Below are 21,951 nucleotides of genomic sequence, written 5' to 3'. Positions count from 1 at the left end.
TTGTTGATTGTATCCTTTGCTGTGCAAAAGATTCTTATCTTGATGAAGTCCCAATAGTTCATTTTTGCCTTTATTTCTCTTTCCTTCGTGGATGTATCTTGCAAGAAGTTACTGTGGCCAAGTTCAAGAAGGGTGTTGCCTGTGTTCTCCTCTACGATTTTGATGGAATCTTGTCTCACATTTAGATCTTTCATCCATTTTGAGTTTATCTTTATGTATGGTGAAAGAGAGTGGTCTAGTTTCATTCTTCTGCATGTGGATGTCCAATTTTACCAACACCATTTATTGAAGAGACTGTCTTTCTTCCAGTGGTTAGTCTTTCCTCCTTTATTGAATATTAGTTGACCATAAAGTTCAGAGTCCACTTCTGGGTTCTCTATTCTGTTCCATTCATCTATGTGTCTGTTTTTGTGCCAGTACCACACTGTCTTGATGACCACAGCTTTGTAGTACAACCTGAAATCTGGCATTCTGATGCCCCCAGCTCTGTTTTTCTTTTTTAAAATTCCCCTGGCTATTTGGGGTCTTTTCTGATTCCACACAAATCTTAAAATAATTTGTTCTAACTCTCTGAAGAAAGTCCATGGTATTTTGATAGGGATTGCATTAAACGTGTAAATTGCCCTGGGTAACATTGACATTTTCCCAATATTAATTCTGCCAATCCATGAGCATGGAATATTTTTCCATCTCTTTGTGTCTTCCTCAATTTCTTTCAGAAGTGTTCTATAGTTTTTAGGGTATAGAACCTTTACCTCTTTCGTTAGGTTTATTCCTAGGTATCTTATGCTTTTGGGTGCAGTTGTAAATGGGATTGACTCCTTAATTTCTCTTTCTTCAGTCTCATTGTTAGTGTATAGAAATGCCACTGACTTCTGGGCATTGATTTTGTATCCTGCCATGCTACCAAATTGCTGTATGAGTTCTAGCAATCTTGGGGTGGAGGCTTTTGGGTTTTATATGTAGAGTATCATGTCATTGGCGAAGACGGAGAGTTTGACTTCTTCTTTGCCAATTTGAATGCCTTTAATGTCTTTTTGTTGTCTGATTGCTGAGGCGAGGACTTCCAGAACTATGGTGAATAGCAGTGGTGAGAGTGGATATCCCTGTCTTGTTCCTGATCTTAGGGGAAAGGCTCCCAGTGCTTCCCCATTGAGAATGATATTTGCTGTGGGCTTTTTGTAGATGGCTTTTAAGATGTTGAGGAATGTTCTATCCCTACACTCTGAAGTGTTTTGATCAAGAATGGATGCTGTATTTTGTCAAATGCTTTCTCTGCATCTAATGAGAAGATCATATGGTTCTTGGTTTTTCTCTTGCTGATATGATGAATCACATTGATGGTTTTACGAGTGTTGAACCAGCCTTGTGTCCCAGGGATAAATCCTACTTGGTCATGGTGAATAATTTTCTTAATGTGTTGTTGGATCCTAATGGCTAGTATCTTGTTGAGAATTTTTGCATCCATGTTCATCAGGGATATTGGTCTCTAATTCTCCTTTTTGGTGGGGTCTTTGTCTGGTTTCGGAATTAAGGTGATGCTGGCCTCATAGAACGAATTTGGAAGTACTCCATCTGTTTCTATCTTTCCAAACAGCTTTAGTAGAATAGGTATGATTTCTTCTTTAAACGTTTGATAGAATTCCCCTGGGAAGCCATCTGGCCCTGGACTCTTGTGTCTTGGGAGGTTTTTGATGACTGCTTCAATTTCCTCCCTGGTTATTGGCCTGTTCAGGTTTTCTTTTTTTTTTTTTTAATTTTATTTATTTATGATAGGCACACAGTGAGAGAGAGAGAAGCAGAGACACAGGCAGAGGGAGAAGCAGGCTCCATGCACCGGGAGCCCGACGTGGGACTCGATCCCGGGTCCCCAGGATCGCGCCCCGGGCCAAAGGCAGGCGCCAAACCGCTGCGCCACCCAGGGATCCCCTGTTCAGGTTTCCTATTTCTTCCTGCTCCAGTTTTGGTAGTTTGTGGCTTTCCAGGAATGCATCCATTTCTTCTAGATTGCGTAATTTATTGGCGTAGAGCTGTTCATAATATGTTTTTTAAATCGTTTGTATTTCCTTGGTGTTGGTAGTGATCTCTCCTTTCTCATTCATGATTTTATTAATTTGAGTCTTCTCTCTCTTCTTTTTAATAAGGTTGGCTAATGGTTTATCTATCTTGTTAATTCTTTCAAAGAACCAACTCCTGGTTCTGTTGATCTGTTCCACAGTTCTTTTGGTCTCGATTTCTTTGAGTTCTGCTTGAATTTTAATTAACTCTCTTCTTCTGCTACGTGTGGGATCCATTTGCTGTTTTTTCTCTAGCTCCTTTATGTGTACGGTGAGCTTTTGTATTTGAGTTCTTTCCAGTTTTTGAATGGTTGCTTGTATTGCGATGTATTTACCCCTCAGGACTGCTTTTGCTGCATCCCAAAGAATTTGAATGGTTTTATCTTCATTCTGATTAGTTTCCATGAATTTTTTAATTCTTCCTTAATTTCCTGGTTGACCCTTTCATCTTTTAGCAGGATGGTCCTTAACCTCCACGTGTTTGAGGTCCTTCCAAACTTCTTGTTGTGGTTTAGTTCTAATTTCAAGGCATTATGGTCTGAGAATATACAGAGGACTATCCCAATTTTTTTGTATTGGTTCAGGCCCGATTTGTGACCCAGTATGTGGTCTATTCTGGAGAAAGTTCCATGTGCACTTGAGAAGAATGTGTATTCAGTTGAGTTTGGATGTAAAGTTCTGTAGATATCTGTGAAATCCATCTGGTCCAGTGTATCATTTAAGGCTCTCGTTTCCTTGGAGATGTTGTGCTTAGAAGACCTATTGAGGGTAGAAAGAGCTAGATTGTAGTCACCAAGTATGTGTATTATTATCTAAATATTTCTTCAGTTTGGTTATAAAATATTTCTTCAGTTTGGTTATTAAATATTTCTTCAGTTTGGTTATAAAAAATTTCAACAAGATACTAGCCAAAAGGATCCAATAGTACATTAAGAAAATTATTCATCATGACCAAGTAGGATTTATCCCTGGGACACAAGGCTGGTTCAACACTCGTAAAACCATCAATGTGATTCATCATATCAGCAAGAGAAAAATCAAGAACCATATGATCCTCTCATTAGATGCAGAGAAAGCATTTGACAAAATACAGCATCCATTCCTGATCAAAACTCTTCAGAGTGTAGGGATAGAACATTCCTCAACATCTTAAAAGCCATCTACGAAAAGCCCACAGCAAATATCATTCTCAATGGGGAAGCACTGGGAGCCTTTCCCCTAAGATCAGGAACAAGACAGGGATGTCCACTCTCACCACTGCTATTCACCATAGTACTGGAAGTCCTCGCCTCAGCAATCAGACAACAAAAAGACATTAAAGGCATTCAAATTGGCAAATAGGAGTCAAACTCGCCCTCTTTGCTGATGACATGATACTTTACATAGAAAACCCAAAAGCCTCCACCCCAAGATTGCTAGAACTCATACAGCAATTTGGTAGCATGGCAGGATACAAAATCAATTCCCAGAAATCAATGGCATTTCTATACACTAACAATGAGACTGAAGAAAGAGAAATTAAGGAGTCAATCCCATTTACAACTGCACCCAAAAGCATAAGATACCTAGGAATAAACCTAACGAAAGAGGTAAAGGTTCTATACCCTAAAAACTATAGAACACTTCTGAAAGAAATTGAGGAAGACACAAAGAGATGGAAAAATATTCCATGCTCATGGATTGGCAGAATTAATATTGGGAAAATGTCAATGTTACCCAGGGCAATTTACACGTTTAATGCAATCCCTATCAAAATACCATGGACTTTCTTCAGAGAGTTAGAACAAATTATTTTAAGATTTGTGTGGAATCAGAAAAGACCCCAAATAGCCAGGGGAATTTTAAAAAAGAAAAACAGAGCTGGGGGCATCAGAATGCCAGATTTCAGGTTGTACTACAAAGCTGTGGTCATCAAGACAGTGTGGTCCTGACACAAAAACAGACACATAGATCAATGGAACAGAATAGAGAACCCAGAAGTGGACCCTGAACTTTATGGTCAACTAATATTCGATAAAGGAGGAAAGACTATCCACTGGAAGAAAGACAGTCTCTTCAATAAATGGTGTTGGTAAAATTGGACATCCACTTGCAGAAGAATAAAACTAGACCACTCTCTTTCACCATACATAAAGATAAACTCAAAATGGATGAAAGATCTAAATGTGAGACAAGATTCCATCAAAATCCTAGAGGAGAACACAGGCAATACCCTTCTTGAACTTGGCCACAGTAACTTCTTGCAAGATACATCCACGAAGGAAAGAGAAATAAAGGCAAAAATGAACTATTGGGACTTCATCAAGATAAGAATCTTTTGCACAGCAAAGGATACAGTCAACAATACTAAAAGACAACCTACAGAATGGGAGAAGATATTTGCAAATGACATATCAGATAAAGGGCTAGTTTCCAAGATCTATAAAGAACTTATTAAACTCAACACCAAAGAAACATACAATCCAATCATGAAATGGGCAAAAGACATGAAGAGAAATCTCACAGAGGAAGACATGGACATGGCCAACATGCGCATGACAAAATGCTCTGCATCACTTGCCATCAGGGAAATACAAATCAAAACCACAATGAGATACCACCTCACACCAGTGAGAATGGGGAAAATTAACCAGGCTGGAAACCACAAATGTTGGAGAGGATGCGGAGAAAAGGGAACCCTCTTACACTGTTGGTGGGAATGTGAACTGGTGCAGCCACTCTGGAAAACTGTGTGGAGGTTCCTCAAAGAGTTAAAAATAGACCTGCCCTACGACCCAGCAATTGCACTGTTGGGGATTTACCCCAAAGATACAGATGCAATGAAACGCCGGGACACCTGCACCCCGATGTTTCTAGCTGCAATGTCCACAATAGCGAAACTGTGGAAGGAGCCTTGGTGTCCATCGAAAGCTGAATGGATAAAGAAGATGTGGTTTATGTATACAATGGAATATTACTCAGCCATTAGAAACGACAAATACCCACCATTTGCTTCAACGTGGACTGAACTGGAGGGTATTATGCTGACTGAAGTAAGTCAATTGGAGAAGGACAGTGTATGTTCTCATTCATTTGGGGAATATAAATAATAGTGAAAGGGAATATAAAGGAAGGGAGAAGAAATGTGTGGGAAATATCAGGAAGGGAGACAGAACATAAAGACTCCTAACTCTGGGAAACGAACTAGGGATGGTGGAAGGGGAGGAGGGCGGGGGGTGGGGGTGAATGGGTGACGGGCACTGAGGGGGCCACTTGACGGGATGAGCACTGGGTGTTATTCTGTATGTTGGTAATTGAACACCAATAAAAATTAATTTATCAAAAAAACGAAAATATTGAATAAATAATAATAAGGTCTATGGAATTCCTTTTCCTAACCACAAGCATAGGTTTGAGTATCTGAAAATTTTGGAGAAACCTATTAAGTCTATGACAATGAGAATTAATGCAGCATTAAACTCTAAAGGTACCATTTCTGCCTATTTAAATGATTGTAAGATTTTGTTATAAAGAGCTGTATGGTATGAAAAATACAGTAATGAAGAAAAATACATTTTTAGTCACATTGTCCCTAAACTGCCCTAGTGGCAGACTTATTATTTGGTAGGAACAATGCTACCCAATAATGAACTATTTTCTATTCAAGGCAGTAAGTCAAATATTCATTTCTCATTAAGAATTCAAGGTGACAAATTTATTACCTTGAAGGTGCTGCAAGTCGATTAGACGATGGCAAATTGTGTCTTCCTTTCAGACCATTTAATTGGCTTCTAAGTGTGACATTCATCAAAACCTTGACTTTTAATGTAAACTTTATTATATGAGCTTGGGTTTGGGTTTGACACTGGGCACACTTTACTAACCCTTAGTGTTTGGGGGCTCTAGAGCCTTAGAGAAGCCTGGTCAATGATTGCCGACATTTTGCTGTAGAATACCAGGGCTTGGTTTTACAGTGTCACTGTTGCTGATGCTGGGTGTGGAGAAACAGTTTTAAAGAACTTTTTGAGTTTTATACATTTTTTGGCATTTGCATATTTATCTTTGATGAAAATCTCATGATTTTTAAAATGATGGGGCTGGACTAGTCTCCCACACTAGTTTCCTAAAGTGTGGTATATGTACCACTACTAGTATATTAAATTTTTTGTTAGTACACAGATAAACATTTTTATTTCATTATTTATACATTAAAATAAATCCATAAATATTGAAATAAAAATGTCCATCTTTGTACTACCTAAATGATTTCATATATCTAGCACAAAGACCCATAGAATGAGACTAAAGTAGATATTAAATAAAGGTTAATTTAAATTCTGGAATTATGATTCCTCCAGCTTTGTTTTTCTTTTTCAAGATTGCTTTGGCTATTCAGGGTCTTTTACGGTTCTATACAAATTTTAGGACTGCTTGTTCTAGCTCTGTGAAAAATGATGGTGGTATTTTTATAAAGATGGCATTAAATGTGTAGATTGCTTTGGGTATTATACACACTTTAAAACATTTGTTTTTCCAATCCCTGAGTATGGACTGTTTTTTTTTCATTTCTTTTGTGTCAATTTCTTTCATAAATATCCTATAGTTTCCAGAGGAGGGATCTTTTTCCTCTTTGGTGAGGTTTATTCCTAGGTATCTTATGGTTTTTGGTGCAATTGTACATGGGATTGATTACTTGATTTCCCTTTCTGCTTCTTCATTATTGGTGTATAGAAACGCAATAGATTTCTGTACATTGATTTTGTATCCAGCTCAATTTGTGTATCATAGTAATGTTTTGGTGGAGTCTTCTGGATTTTCTACATAGAGTATCATGTCATCTGCAAATAGTGAAAGTTTGACTTCTTCCTTGATGATTTGGATGCCTTATACTTTTTTGTTGTCTGACTGCTGAAGCTAGAGGAAAATATTGAGTTCATAAGAGTACTACTGATGCATGATACAAGGCAGATCATAGTAGTGGAAATTCATGAATATGGAAGGAATTGAGAAAGTGGATATATAGATGGCTAAATTTGGGGAATGGTGCAATCTATTAGAAAGATTGACTTTACACATTAAGTAGAATCAGTAGGTGATGTAAAAGGCATCAAAAATCCTCTTCAATCTAAAGGGCTTTCCCTCATCAGCACTGCCTGAGGGGATTTCCACGATCAGCATCACACTCTAAGGCTCTTGCCAAGGAAATATGTATTTAAGCTGGGTGAAAACATTATGTCACATAAAAAATACAAATATATAATTTACATCAGTATGGATTAGTTTAATCTGATTATCGTATCCATTATCTCTTATTTACTACAAAAGAGTAGGCTCCTGAGTAATGGACATAGGATCAGTAAGGTATCGCTATTGAAATGGGAAAGGAAAAGTCATGTACATGGATTTCTACTTCTCTTTTATTTACGGACGCCTTAGAAAGGAGACCCTTTGCTCTCAAGACCCCATGCTATTGCTTTAGTTATTATACTCAGGTTTTCCTTTGAGAAACTATACTGTACGAATATAAGAGAACATATAAATTAGGGAAATATTCTTATGATAAAATTATTACTACTTAAAAATGATTATTTGGTTTACCAAATGATGCCTTGCTCTTTTTAGTATAGAACTTCCTTAACACATTATTTGTTTTTAGATTATAAGCACTTGAAAAAAGACTGAAGAGAACGGCAAAACTTTAAAACAAAAGTGTTAAAACCAGATGATCATGAAAGTTCATCTACAATAAAGAAAAAACACCTTGGAGAGGTAAGTGAAGAAGGTAGAGTTTGGTTTTCAGGAGTTCTAGTTGTAACATATTAAGGAACTCATTTCATTAAATGAAACTCATGCTATAGGTATTTGATTTTTTTTACACAGTACTTTTTTCCTTTGTTTTCCCAATACTTCCTAGACTAAAAAAATGACCTTTAAAAGCTTCCTTCTAGTCCTTTGTAATTAAGGAGATGCTTTACTTCATTTACTACATTTGTACCTTTGTAGAGTGTGTTTAGTCATGGAGAACCTTATTACTCTCTGTCAAAGTGTATGCTGATTCCATTTTGGGTCTGCTTATGGTATTAACCTTTAGCAAATATTCTTATGAATGGATTCTTCAACCCTAGAGGACTTTCTCAAACCTCTGAAAGAAATGTGGCTACCTTGTTAATACAGAATGCTTTTAAGTAGTAAAAGTTCCATTAGCGTGTTCCAAAGTATGTAGGTGATATTTATATGTGGCTCTCTGTTGATGGAATACCTCACTTTACTGAATAGCTCTTAACATGGTGGAAAAATACAAATTCTTTCCCTTCTAATATGTCAGCTATTGGATATGTGAATGTGGAGAAGTATATAGTATATAGGTTGATAATTGAGAGTGGGAGGTACTCAAGGGACAGAAGCAGAATGGAAATATACATAGTAAGGTAAAGAGGGATATTGGGATATGTGGAAATACTTATTTGAAGCCATGGAGTCCAGTAGAAATTATGTTGTCAATGATGTATTCTTTTGAAATAGGTAAAGATTATTAGCCACTTGCCTCTGTTTCTACTCGTTCTTCCTAGTTGAACATATGGTAGAAGTACTGCAGTACTGAGTCAATTCTGTTACAGTCAAGGTGTTTATTAATAGTGTCTCTCTGCATCTCCTGAATACCGCTGATTAACTTTGTGAAGCTTGGAATTAGGTCAGTCTTCATATCCAAGGATCTAGTTACACTATCTGATGCTCCTGTCTATATTGTCCTTCCCCCAGGATCAGAATCACAATTTGAATCCTGGCTCAAGAGATGTATCTTTTGAAAGCCTAGGACCATTCTCTTTGGATGCTGTATTAGTCAGAGTTATCCAGGGAAATAGATATTAAATATATATTTTATACATATATAAACATGTATTATATAATATATATATAAAGCCTCCTATTGGTTCATGTATATCAATATGTGGTATGACCTAATAAAACCTGGTGTGTCTTCACTACTATGAAATAGTTTTGTCCTCGCACAGTAATGAAAGCTGAAAAGTTCCATAATCTGCCATCTGCAAACCGGAGAACAAGGAAAGTAGTGGTGTAATTACATTCTGAGTCTGAAGGCCTGAGAACCAGCAGAGCTGAAGGCATAAATCCAATTCTTTTAAGGGCAAAAGAAGACTGATGTCTCAGCTCAAGCAGGCAGGCAGAAAGCAGAGGGGTGCATTCCTCTTTCCTGCACTTTTTTGTTCTATTCAGGTCCTCAACTGATTGGCCTGTGTCCACCCACATTGTGGCAATCTACTGAGTCCACTGATTCAAATGCTCATCTCATCTGGAAACATCCTCACAGACCTACTCTGAAAAAATTTTTAGTTTGAGCATACCTTATCTCAGTCAAGTTGACACATAAAATCAACCATCACATGCTTATTTATTTATTTATTTATTTATTTGATTTACTTTTTGTTTTTATTTAAATTTGATTTGCCAACATATAATATAACACCCAGTGCTCATCCCATCAAGTGCCCTCCTCAGTGCCTGTCACCCAGTCACCCCATCCCATGTGTATGTCTTCTTTGATGAAATTTCTGTTCATGTCCTTTGCCCATTTCATGATTGGATTGTTTGTTTCTTGGGTGTTGAGTTTAATAAGTTCTTTATAAATCTTGGATACTAGCCCTTTATCTGATATGTTATTTGCAAATATCTTCTCTCCTTCTGTAGGTTGTCTTTTAGTTTTGTTGACTGTTTCTTTTGCTGTGCAGAAGCTTTTTATCCTGATTAAGTCCCAATAATTCATTTTTGCTTTTGCTTTCCTTGTCTTCATAGATGTATCTTGCAAGAAGTTGCTGTGGCCAAGTTCAAAAAGGGTGTTGCCTGTGTTCTCCTCTGGGATTTTGATGGATCCTTGTCTCACATTTAGGTCTTTCATCCATTTTGAGTTTATCTTTGTGCATGGTGTAAGAGAATGGTCTAATTTCATTCTTCTGCATGTGGCTGTCCAATTTTCCCAGCACCATTTATTGAAGTGACTGTCCTTTTTCCAGTGGATATTCTTTCCTGCTTTGTTGAATATTAGTTGACCATAGAGTTGAGTGCCCATTTCTGAGTTCTCCATTCTGTTCCATTGATCTGTGTGTCTGTTTTTATGCCAGTACCATACTGTCTTTATGATGACAGCTGTGTAATACAGCTTGAAATCCAGCGTTGTGATGCCCCCAGCATTGGTTTTCTTTTTCAATAATCCCCTGGTTATTCAGGGTCTTTTCTGCTTCCATACAAATCTTAATATTATTTATTCCAACTCTGTGATTAGAAGGAAGAATTCACTACAAAAGAAAGAACCAGAAACAATATTCTCTTCCACAGAGTTACAGAATTTGGATTTAAATATGATATCAGAAAGTCAATTCAGAAGTACCATTATAAAGCTACTGGGGGATCTGCAAAAAGTGTGAAGGACTCTAGACACTTTGTTACTGCAGAGTTGAGATCTAATTAGCCCAAAATTAAAAATAGATTAAATGAGATGCAATCCAAACTGGATATTCTAACTGCTAGGGTTAATGAGGTGGAAGAGAGAGTGAGTGACACAGAAGACAAGTTGATGGTAAGGAAGGAAGCTGAGGAAAAAAGAGAAAAACAAGTAAGAACCCACGAGGAAAGGCTTAGGGAATAAATGATAGCTTGAGAAGGAAGAATGTACATCTAATTGGGATCCTAGAAATGGCTGAGAGAGAGAGGACCACAAAGTGGTCCTGCCTATATTTGAACAAATCATAGCTGACAACTTACCAAATCTGGGGAAGGAAACGGGCATTCAGATCCAAGAGATGGAGAGGACCCCCCCAAAAATAAACAAAAACTGTTTAACACCTCGACATTTAATAGTAAAACTTGCAAATTTCAAAGATAAAGAGAAAATTCTTAAAGCAGCTTGAGACAAGAGATTCTTAACTTATATGGGGAGAAATATCAGATTAATAGCAGACCTCTCCACAAAGACCTTGCAGGCTAGAGAGGGCTGGCAGGATACATTCAGGGTCCTAAATGAGAAGAACATGCATCCAAGAATACTTTATCTGGCAAAGCTCTCATTCAGGATAGAAGGAGCTTCCAGGATAGGAAGAAACTGAAAGAACATGTGACTACCAAACCAGCTCTGCAAGAAATATTAAGGGGAACCCTGTAAAAGAATGAGGGAGCCCAAAGAAACAATCCACAAAAACAGGGACTGAATAGGTAATACGATGACACTGAATTCATATCTTTCAATAGTTACTCTGTCTGTTTTAAATGTGTGCTTTCTGGGATCCCTGGGTGGCTCAGCAGTTTAGCACCTGCCTTTGGCCCAGAGCATGATCCTGGAGTCCCAGGGTCAAGTCCCGCATCAGGCTCCCTGCATGGAGCCTGCTTCTCCCTCTGCCTGTGTCTCTGCCTCTCTCTCTCTCTCTCTCTCTCTCTCTGTGTGTGTGTGTGTGTGTCTCATGAATAAATAAGTAAAATCTTTAAAAAAATAAATGTGTGCTTTCTGAATCCAGAATCTTTTTTTAATAATAAATTTATTTTTTATTGGTGTTCAATTTGCCAACATACAGAATAACACCCAGTGCTCATCCCGTCAAGTGCCCCCCTCAGTGCCCATCACCTATTCACCCCCACCCCCCACCCTCCTCCCCTTCCACCACCCCTAGTTCGTTTCCCAGAGTTAGGAGTCTTTATGTTTGTTCTGTCTCCCTTTCTGATATTTCCCACACACTTCTTCTCCCTTCCCTTATATTCCCTTTCACTATTATTTATATTCCCCAAATGAATGAGAACATATAATGTTTGTCCTTCTCTGATTGACTTACTTCACTCAGCATAATACCCTCCAGTTCCATCCACGTTGAAGCAAATGGTGGGTATTTGTCATTTCTAATGGCTGAGTAATATTCCATTGTATACATAAACCACATCTTCTTTATCCATTCATCTTTTGATGGACACTGAGGCTCCTTCCACAGTTTGGCTATTGTGGACATTGCTGCTAGAAACATCGGGGTGCAGGTGTCCCAGTGAATCCAGAATCTATAGTTAGTCTCTATTCAGAGTCAAAGTCTTTGAGGAGTGTGTCTTCTTGGTCTCAGTTTACTCTGCTTTCTACCAGCCAAAGGACCTGGGTGTAGTTTTTGTTTAGCATTGTTCACATGAGCTATGATAAAGATAAGTATAGTCAAGAAATCCAAAATTGTCCTAAGATTCAAAAAGAGAAATCTTAGTTGTAATAATGTTTATTTTGAATTTGCTTATTTGATTCCATCATCTATCTATCATCTATGTTGAAATTTAGATTTGGTTTTCACAGTTTACTGTATTCAACTGAAGTCCTGAAAACTTGTATTTCAATCTGTGCTTAAACACAGCAGGAAATAGGAGCAGGCAAAAGTGTATAGCAGAAAGCACATTCAACTCAAAGTTGGAGACCTATTTACTAGTGCAGTCTCAATATGCTATCTGCCACAATAGACATAGAAGGGAACTTCCTCAACTTGATATAAAGGCTGTCTATGAAAAACTCACAGCCAACATTTAACATTATACTCAATGGTGAAAGCCAGGATACTTTACTTCTAGAATCAGGAACAAAACAAGCTTGCCCAAATTCATACTGCTATTCAACATTGTGCTGGTGGTTCTAGCCAGAGCAATTATGCAAGAAGAAGAAATGAAAAGCATCTAGATTTTTAAGGAAGGAATAAAAACATCTCTATTCACAGATGATATAAGTTTTATATAGAAAATACTAAGGAGCCCACAAAATGCTATTAGAATTAATAAGTTAAGCAGGGTTGTAAAATACAAGCTCAATATGCAAAAATCAATTGTATTTTGAATTTTTTTTTTAAATTTTTTTTTTCAATTTTTATTTATTTATGATAGTCACACAGAGAGAGAGAGAGAGGCAGAGACAGAGGCAGAGGGAGAAGCAGGCTCCATACACCGGAACCCGATGTGGGATTTGATCCCGGGTCTTCCGGATCGCGCCCTGGGCCAAAGGCAGACGCCAAACCGCTGCGCCACCCAGGGATCCCAATCAATTGTATTTTGAAACACCAATGATCAATCTGAAAATGAACTTAAAAAGACAATTCATTTACAATATCATGAAAAAGAATAAAACACTTAGGAATAAATTAACAAAGGAAATGAAAAATTTATACACCGAAAACTATAAAATGTCACTGAAAGAAATTAAAGAAGACCAAAATGAATGGAAAGATATCCCATGTTCATGGATGAGAAGACTTAATATTGTTAATATGACAATACTCCCCAAACTGATCAACAGATACCATATGATCCCTAACAAATCCCAGTTGGCTTCTTTTTCAGGAGTTGACAAGGTAATCATAAAATTCATATGGAAATACAAAGAGCCCACAATAGCAAAAACAGTTTTCAAGAACAAAATTGGAGGACTCATATGTCTTGGTATTAAAATTTACTACAAGGCTATGGTAATCCAGATGATATGATACCTCCAAAAGGATAGACATATACAGTAGTGAAATAGAATTGAGGTTCCAGGAATAAACCCATTTTTGAGTTTATGGTCAATTGATTTTTGCCAAAAATGCTAAGAGAACTTTTTATTACTTATTTATTTAGAGAGAGAGACTAAGTGGGGAGGGGCAGAGTGAGAGAGAGAGAGAAAATCTTGAGCAGGCTCTATACTCAGTGCAGTTCCTGACACGGGGCTTGACTTCATGATAATAAGATCATGACCTGAGCCCAAATCAAGAGTGAGATGCTTAACCAACTGAGTCACCCAGGTGCCCCCAAAAATGCCAAGAGAATTTAAATGTGGGAAAGAATAGTCTTTTCAAATGGCTCCAGGACAATTGGATATCCACATGTAAAAGAATGAATTTGTTTCTCCACCAAACACCATATATACATATTAACTGAAAATGGATCAATAACCTAAATATAAGACCTAATGCTTTAAACTCTTTTGACAAAATATAGGAGTAAATCTTCATGACTTTGGGGAAGGCTATTGTTTATTAGATATGACAACAAAAGCACAAGCAGCCAGAGAAAAAATAGACAAATTGGACTTCATCAAAATTAAAAGAAAAAGTTTGTGCATCAAGAGTGCCATCAAGAAAGTGAAGAGACATCCCAGAGAAGGATGATACTTGCAAATCATATATCTGGCAAGGGACTTGCATATAGAATACATGAAGGACTCCTACAATTCAATAATAAAAAGGTGAATAATCCAATTAAAATTTTGGCAAAGAATTTCAATAGATATTTTTACAAAGAAGATATATGAATAGGCCATAAGATGCTCAACATCAGTAGCTATTGATAAATGCAATTCAAGACCACAATAAGAAACCACTTCAGGTCCACTAGGATGACTATAATAAAGACATAGATAATAAAGTATTGGCAAAGATGTGGAGGAATTAGAATCCTCAGTCTTTCCTTGGTGGAATTGCTAGCCACTTTGAAAAACAATTTGGCAGTTCTTCAAAAAAGTTAAACATATAATTACCACTGGCCCAGAAAATACACTCCTAGACATGAGAAATGAAAACTGATGTTCACAAACTGAAAACAATCCAAATTTCCATTAACTAATGAGTGGATAAAAAAAATAGGTCATATGTGTGCAGTAGAATATAATTTGGGCATAGAAAAACATGCATGTTGCAACATCAATGAACTTTGAAAAAATTATGTTAAGTGAAAGACACCTCACACAAAAGGCCATGCATTGTATGATTCCATTTATATGAAATGTCCAGATATGCAAATCTATAGAGACAGAAAGTAGATTGGTATTTCCCAGGGGCTGAGAGGAGGTGGGAGGTGAACAGTGACTGTTAATGGGTATGAGGTCTCTTTTTGGGGTGATAAAATGTTCTGGAATTAGATAACAGCAATGCTTGCACAACCTTGTGAATATACTAAAAAACACTGAAGTGCACGCTTTAAAATGATGTTATGGTAGTGAATTATATCTCTGTAAAGTGGTTCTAAAAGTGTATGTGTAGCCTGTCTGTGAGATCTTAGGTACATCACTCAAACTTTCTACATTTTGGATTCCTCCTTTGTCAAATAAAAGAGAAAACAATTCTTGCCCTTTCTATTATAAGGGTCAAATGTGAAAAAAGATATAAAGCATACAAGGCTTTATAAAATCAAAGCTTATTTTTTCTTTTATGCTTCTAATTCATCTCCTACACTTATGGGAGGCCTGTGTGTAGTTACTATTGGGGATTATGAGGTTAGAAAAACTAACAATTTTAAAAATATATATTTTATTTAAAGTCAATTTACTTAGCATAGTATTATTAACTTCAAGGGTAGAATTTAGTGATTCATCAGTTGCATATAATACCCAGCGCTCATTGTATCAAGTGCCCTCCTTAATGCCCATAGTCCAGTTAATCCATACCCCACCCACCTCCCTTCCAGCAATCCTGTTTGTTTCCTATAGTTAAGAGTCTCTTATGATTTGCCTGTCTGTTTTCATCTTATTTTATTTTTCCTTCCCTTCCCCTATGTTTGTTTATCTGTTTCTTAAATTCCACATATGAGTGAAATTATATGGTATTCTTTGACTTATTTTGCTTGGTATAATACCCTCTAGTTCCATCCATGTCACTGCAAATGGCAAAATTTCATTCTTTTTGATGGCTGAGTAATATTCATTTTATATATATATATATATATATATATATATATATATATATACACAACATTTTCTTTATCCATTGATTAGTCCATGGACAGTTGGGCTCATTCCATAGTTTGGCTATTATTGATAATGCTGCTATAAACATCAGGATGTATGTATCCCTTTGAATTAGTATTTTTGTATCCTTTGGGTAAATACCTAGTAGTGAAATTGCTGGGTCATTTGGTAGTTCTATTTTTAACTTTTTGAGGAACCTCCATACTGTTTTCCAGAATGAAAAGCCAACCATTTCATTCTTTTTTTCATCTTCCTGTCATCTCATTGCACCCCCCCTATAACATACACATATGCATTTCCAGCTGAGCAACATTTTCTCTGTTCCCATGTAAGGAAAGTCTTGGTATTTTTTTCCTTCCCAAAGAAAAAAATGCAACTTATTACATTAAGTTACGTGGCAAGTTTTAAAGAAACTTGATTTTAGGATGGGAAAACATAAATACAGCCTTAGTTAAAAGCACAACGGGGGGAGGGCAGCAAAGTGGCTATATGACTAGTCTTTTATCTTAGAAGAGCACTTTTTTATACTATTCAAGTTGTTTTAGATCAAATAATAGGCAATAACCCCCCCCCCAAATAATCATGTGTTATTTATTCTGCCTTCCTGGTTGAAGGCAGGAAGACTGGGGTGTGGGTGGAACCTGGCAGTTACAACAGAAGCACAGTCAAATATAGTTGAAGGATGTGTCTATAAATACGTATAGACACATGCAAACTGGTGCACATGTGTCTTCCTTTATTTTATTTGATTGTGCCATTTGTATATAACCCCTCAGGGTATAAATCAGTTTAACATTAATTAAAATGTATGAAGCCTCATAAAATGGTATTAAAATGCCAGGCTTCAGTTGCCACCCCTTTAGAAAAGGTCTATAAAAAAGATAAATCTTGCCCTGCTCATCTTTTCACCCTGTGTCTTATATTCATACATAAATAGACACACAGAGCTCACAAACCCCTTTTCTGCTAGACTTTGCTCGAGTTTTTATAATAGTTCTCTGTTGCCATTGAATAAACTCTGAATATTTCAGTCACACTTCATCTAGCCAAACCCGTCTCCTTTTGCTCCCTAACAGAGGGTCCCCACTTTAGGTCTGCATCCTCACTGCTTCCTGCTCATTTTATATTTATTTATTCTACCTCTCCACTCCTCATGGCCTTTCTATACCTTTCCTACTTATTTTTAGGAAGTCTTTTTTCCTTTGTCTCCTCCATGAAAGCATTTGGGAATGATTTCATTCTGTAGTAATCTCTGTTTTTGCAGAGCTCCTTTGGCACCTATTTTTTCCACTGAGTGTTCTCAACCATGATGTTGTAACACCAATTGTGAATTATATCTTAACTTGGTAATAATAATAATAGATTTATTTTGAGATGGATTATATATATGTATATGTGTATGTGTGTGTATTCGAATGGATTAGTCATATGATAGACATCTGTTTAAGTCATTTGCACTCAGATGAATATAATTTCTTGGATGGGAGAGAAGGGCTTGAATTATCAGAATCCTGAATACTCTTATATGATTATCTTAGCATGTAACAATTCATTCAAATATTCATTCAGTAGATATTTATTGGGTCCCTACTCTATTCCAAGCATGGGAAACATAACATTATATATGTTATATAGAGGAAAGAAGTTGACAACTGCTTGCTTATACTACACAATTCGGTACCTAATTATATATTGTCTGATATTAGTCCCTTATTGTTTCTTGGGGCTAAGTTTTGTTTCCCTAGCCCCAGTTGAAGCTTTTTGAAGTCAGTAAAGTCTATTTTAATCTTGTTCAGCAACTAGTACAGGAATAGACATTCTGTATATAGATGCTTAATAAGTACTAGTGATTGGTTAAAATATTATTAGTGAGAGACTAAGATATTGGGAGCAGACAGAGAAGCTGATATTTATGCTGTCAACCTAAAATTATAAGCCATTAAATTGTCATCACTCCAGCCTTTCTTTATTTTATTTTTTAGTCTACACCTGAAATTACATTAATTATTAATGAAAGAATTGTTAGTCTGAATGTTCTAGGGTATTTAATTACTTCTCTTTTTATGTATCTAAAATTTGATAGTTTAAGAATTTAAAAAATACATTTGGAGAATAGAATGTGTGTAGGTAGAAGGAGGATTTTTAAATAAAGTGTATACTTTTCTAGTAATTTGAATTAGAAAGCAAAATAGAATCAGAGGATTTTAAAGCTAGAAGGAACTTTAGCAAATAGCCAGACCAAATCACTTATTTTGCAGGTGAGGAAATTGAGGTCCAGTCAAGTAAGGACTTGCTCAAGGTCACAAAGTCTGGGGACAAAATGCATATTCTCAGTAATCTGGCTGCACATGGATGGCTTCAGTACCCTGAATTTTATTTGTTACGAATGGCAGAAGCATAGAAAGATAGAACGTATTAGAATGTATATCTATTACCTGGGAAATAACCTGCGAAACGACAAAGCGGACACACTCATTGACATGGCAAATTATAAGTGGCTTAAAGAAATTCTTAACCATTTTTCTAGCCAAATGGCACAAGATGAGGAAAGATAATTCATAATCTGGAAATGATTGATGTGGTGATGGTCTCTTGAAGAGGACAAAGGGCTAGCTAGTTCTATGCTTCTCACTTAATCACACTTAATCATGGATTATTTCCTGAACTTCTGGCATGATTTCAGAATACATGAACATGGGAGTATTTTAAATAAAAAAGTGTGCCATTTTTACAGTTTTCAGCATAGATCTGTTTCAATCTGTTTCTTTTTTATATCATCCCTTCCAGACTTCAGCACAAAATATTCTTTTCTTCATTATCTGGTTGATAATCATTTCCCTGTTTAAACATAGCCTGTATTCTACACATACAACTTACTCTACAATCTTGCTATCATAGTATCTACTAAAGAGTAGCTTTTGGCATAAAGGGGAGTAGGATTGTACTTTATTTGAATTCTTTTGCTTGACTGAGGTGTGATTACATATACAGATCATATCCTTTAAGAGAAAATCTGGTACCAACAGGGTCTCCCTTTGAGGTGATTGTGCTCATTACAGAAACTTTTGGATAAACCAGATCTTGAAAAGCATCCAGTGTAGCATTTCCCTGAGTGTCAAAGTGTGCTCCTTGGCACACTGTCTCTGGCATGTGGCCAGTGAATGGGAATTTTGATCAATTAAGTTTTGAAAATTAACAGCATAGCATGTTTCCTTCCTAGAGGTTCAATCCATATGAGTACCCCTTAGGGTTCTGAGAAGCAGTGTGGTGAAGAAACATGATTAATTCTATCTAGTGTTATATTCATTTTTGCAAAACTTTTACTAACATCTCAGGAAACAAGACTCTTGGTAGAAATACTGGGAAAAAATGGTTTAGGCAATCCCCTAGCAGAGCTGGGGCAATACATCAATCTTTTGTTGATATACTTTGGTGCCTTTCAGTAGAGGTTATAATGCTGAGGGTAACAACAGGACAAAGTGCTACTGTACTCCCACTCTACACTTTTGCATCCCTGTTTATATGCCATAGATTTCTTTCTCATAACATCTTTCTTTAACGCAGTTACAAAGACATCCATCATATACTGCCTTTTGTTCCTTTAACTTTTCTCATTAATGTTATAGGCAATAAACTCTGATCTATACCTCTTGATTATGCGATTTCTCTAGTTCTTCATGTGGCTAGATTTTTCTTGCCCTTCAGGTCTAAGCCTAAATGCTACCTCTCTAGTGAGGCCTCCCTTGGCCACTATATCTAGAAGTTGTCCTTTCCTTTCCACAACTATTGTTCTGTAATGCACCACATTATTCCTTTCTTTTATTGCACTGAACTGTTGTAACTATTTTTTTAAATAATAACTTTATGTTTTATTGGTGTTCAATTTGCCAACATACAGAATAACACCCAGTGCTCATCCCGTCACGTGCCCCCCTCAGTGCCTGTCACCCATTCACCCCCACCTCCCCGCCCTCCTCCCCTTCCACCACCCCTAGTTCGTTTCCCAGAGTTAGGAGTCTTTATGTTCTGTCTCCCTTTCTGATATTTCCCACACACTTCTTCTCCCTTCCCTTATATTCCCTTTCACTATTATTTATATTCCCCAAATGAATGAGAACATATAATGTTTGTCCTTCTCCGATTGCCTCATTTCACTCAGCATAATACCCTCCATTCCATCCACGTTGAAGCAAATGGTGGGTATTTGTCATTTCTAATGGCTGAGTAATATTCCATTGTATACATAAACCACATCTTCTTTATCCATTCATCTTTCTTTTTTTTAAAAAAAGATTTTATTTATTAATTCATGAGAGACACAGAGAGATAGAGAGAGAGGCAGAGACACAGGCAGAGGGAGAAGCAGGCATCATACAGAGAGCCTGACGTGGGACTCGATCCAGGGTCTCCAGGATCACGCCCTGGGCTGCCGGTGGCGCCAAACCGCTGCGCCACCGGGGCTGCCCCTCTATTCATCTTTCGATGGACACCAAGGCTCCTTCTACAGTTTGGCTATTGTGGACATTGCTGCTATAAACATCGGGGTGGAGGTGTCCCGGCGTTTCATTGCATCTGTATCTTTGGGGTAAATCCCCAACAGTGCAATTGCTAGGTCGTAGGGCAGGTCTATTTTGAACTCTTTGAGGAACCTCCACACAGTTTTCCAGAGTGGCTGCACCAGTTCACATTCCCACCAACAGTGTCAGAGGGTTCCCTTTTCTCCGCATCCTCTCCAACATTTGTGGTTTCCAGCCTGGTTAATTTTCCCCATTCTCACTGGTGTGAGGTGGTATCTCATTGTGGTTTTGATTTGTATTTCCCTGATGGCAAGAGATGCAGAGCATTTTGTCATGTGCATGTTGGCCATGTCTACGTCTTCCTCTGTGAGATTTCTGTTCATGTCTTTTGCCCATTTCATGATTGGATTGTTTCTTTGGTGTTGAGTTTAATAAGTTCTTTATAGATCTTGGAAACTAGCCCTTTATCTGATATGTCATTTGCAAATGTCTTCTCCCATTCTGTAGGTTGTCTTTTAGTTTTGTTGACTGTATCCTTTGCTGTGCAAAAGATTCTTATCTTGATGAAGTCCCAATAGTTCATTTTTGCTATTGTTTCTTTTGCCTTCCTGGATGTATCTTGCAAGAAGTTACTGTAGCCGAATTAAAAAAGGGTGTTGCCTGTGTTCTCCTCTAGGATTTTGATGGAATCTTGTCTCACATTTAGATCTTTCATCCATTTTGAGTTTATCTTTGTGTATGGTGAAAGAGAGTGGTCCAGTTTCATTCTTCTGCATGTGGATGTCCAATTTTCCCAGCACCATTTATTGAAGAGACTGTCTTTCTTCCAGTGGTTAGTCTTTCCTCCTTTATCGAATATTAGTTGACCATAAAGTTGAGGGTCCACTTCTGGGTTCTCTGTTCTGTTCCATTGATCTATGTGTCTGTTTTTGTGCCAGTACCACACTGTCTTGATGACCACAGCTTTGTAGTACAACCTGAAATCTGGCATTGTGATGCACCCAGCTCTGGTTTCCTTTTTAAAATTCCCCTGGCTATTTGGGGTCTTTTCTGATTCCACACAAATCTTAAAATAATTTGTTCTAATTCTCTGAAGAAAGTCCATGGTATTTTGATAGGGATTGCATTAAACGTGTAAATTGCCCTGGGTAACATTGACATTTTCACAATATTAATTCTGCCAATCCATGAGCTTGGAATATTTTTCCATCTCTTTGTGTCTTCCTCAATTTCTTTCAGAAGTGTTCTATACTTTTTAGGGTATAGATCCTTTACCTCTTTGGTTAGGTTTATTCCTAGGTATCTTATGCTTTTGGGTGCAATTGTAAATGGGATTGGCTCCTTAATTTCTCTTTCTTCAGTCTCATTGTTAGTGTATAGAAATGCCACTGACTTCTGGGCATTGATTTTGTATCCTGCCACGCTGCCAAATTGCTGTATGAGTTCTAGCAATCTTGGGGTGGAGGCTTTTGGGTTTTCTATGTAGAGTATCATGTCATCGGCAAAGAGGGAGACTTTGACTCCTTCTTTGCCAATTCGAATGCCTTTAATGTCTTTTTGTTGTCTGATTGCTGAGCCTAGGACTTCCAGTACTATGGTGAATAGCAGTGGTGAGAGTGGACATTCTGTCTTGTTCCTGATCTTAGGGGAAAGGCTCCCA

The 21,951-nt window shown here is 37.2% G+C and overlaps 1 protein-coding gene across 2 annotated transcripts in view; it reads left to right on the top strand.

Moving 5' to 3' along the window:
• Positions 1-21,951, top strand: part of SMARCA1 (SNF2 related chromatin remodeling ATPase 1) — a 1,054,017-nt gene that overhangs the window by 298,999 nt on the left and 733,067 nt on the right. For both annotated transcript variants that reach the window (XR_011998184.1, XR_011998183.1), the window contains one exon: positions 7,693-7,805. The gene's annotated coding sequence lies outside the window, so the exon portion shown is untranslated. Of the gene's footprint in view, positions 1-7,692; positions 7,806-21,951 lie in introns of those variants that run through there.

Source organism: Vulpes vulpes, chromosome X (genome assembly GCF_048418805.1).
Source record: "Vulpes vulpes isolate BD-2025 chromosome X, VulVul3, whole genome shotgun sequence".
Lineage (NCBI taxonomy): Eukaryota > Metazoa > Chordata > Mammalia > Carnivora > Canidae > Vulpes > Vulpes vulpes.
Note: the sequence above shows the minus strand (reverse complement) of the source record. Positions and strands in the feature narration are given on the sequence as shown.